Genomic DNA, 1733 nt, shown 5'->3' with positions numbered 1-1733 from the left:
TGAAGGAGGCAGAGCACAGGGCCTTCCCTGCTGCCCTGCAGCTCGTGGCCAGCGGTGCTGTGAGCGTGGGGGAGGCTGGGAAGATCTGCTGGAAGTAGGAGCAGCAGCACGTCCATGGATGTCCTTGGAGGGGACAGCTGGGGGGCCCTGGCTGACCCACAGCACAGACAGCGTTCCCTTCACTCCCCTCATGGCCTCACAGGGGTAAAGATTCAAATAAAATCCAGATAAAGCCACAAACGGGAATGTTGAGGCTGTTCCCAGGAGGTGCAGCAATGGCTCTGGTGCTTCCTAATTTTAATCACTTCCTTGCCAACGTTTTGGGTGTCCGTCGCTTTCCTAACAAAGCAAACCCCCCCCCGGTGGTTCCAGAGGGGGCTGAGCACCTCTGGGACTGAGTGGGGACAGCAGAGCTGCTCCAGCAGAGCCACAGGCTGGGACAGGGCTGCTCCTGGGCTCTGCTGGGAAGTGGCTGGGGGAAAAGGACAATGGAAGAGAAAGGCAGAAACTTTCACTCATAAAAACCTCGGGCAAACCAAGAGAAAACAGCCTCCCCAAACACCAGCTGTTGGATTTTTTACCATCTAGTTTCTGGTTTGATGGTGGTAGATCTTGTCTGGCCCAGTTCTTTGATATATCCTGGAATTCCAAGCACTGAACCTGCTGTCAGTCAGATGCCAATGGGATTCAGTGTCTGCTGCCCATTTTCCCTCAGCATTCCCACGTGAAAGCCCAGGAATTCCCCTCAGAGATTTGTCCAGCACCAGAACAGTCAGGTTTCTGGGTTTTTAAAATGAGCAGAAAGACCTGACACAAAACTTGTCCTTGGCTTGTGAGACATTCCTCGGGAATTCTGGAGTGCCTTTATTCTTGGAGCAGTGTTTCCCCCTGGAGTGGCACTGACGGACACCCAGTGACTGTGAACATGGGAAAACAATCCAGGTCTTTGTGCAGCTCAGCACCTGTGGTTTTCTTTTAATATTTTAGTACAGCTGTGGAACCATTTTAATGTACTCACTAAGGGAATCAGGCTTCCCTCCCACAGAGGAGAGGGAGCTGAGGATGTGCTTTACAGCTCCCCCTTAATACAGAGAAAGCTGATTTTATTCTGGGCTCTCATGTCCTGATGGTACTTCCATGTTGGCATAATCTCCTTTGGATTTGAAATAAAGTCTAATAAGCTAAAAAAAAAAAAAAATCAATCTAAAAGTATTTCCTTGGAATTCCTTTACCAGGAAGCTGGAGGAGTTTGGGAAAGGGGATGTTCTTGGAAGCAGGGCAGGGGAGGTCACACAGCCTCAGTGCTGCTCCAGGCAGGGGAGGCAGGAGAAACAGAGGCTTGGAGGGGTGAAATCACTGCTGTGCAGTGAATAAATACCATGTTAAATAAGCATCACATTATTGATCAGAGCAGTTGGGTCACTGCCAGAAAGGCAGGACACACAGAGGCTCCAAATCCAGCACCCCCCTGCATCACCCCTCAATCTGTCACCCCCAAATCCATCACCCCCAATCCAACACCCCCAAATCCATCACCCCCAGTCCAACACCTGCAAATCCATCACCCCCAAATCCATCACCCCCAAATCCAATACCCCCAATCCAACACCCCACTGCCTCACAGGCACACTGATCCAGACTCAGGTATTATGCCACCTAAGGCTGCTGGTAAATGGGATTTCATGGAATCCCAGACTGGTTGGGGTTTGGAGGGACCTTAAAAACCATCCAGT

Source organism: Manacus vitellinus, unplaced genomic scaffold, assembly GCF_001715985.3.
Source record: "Manacus vitellinus isolate BGI_N305 unplaced genomic scaffold, ASM171598v3 scaffold_122_pilon, whole genome shotgun sequence".
Taxonomy (NCBI): domain Eukaryota; kingdom Metazoa; phylum Chordata; class Aves; order Passeriformes; family Pipridae; genus Manacus; species Manacus vitellinus.
The sequence above is the reverse complement of the archived record's forward strand: the minus strand, read 5'-3'. Positions refer to the sequence as shown.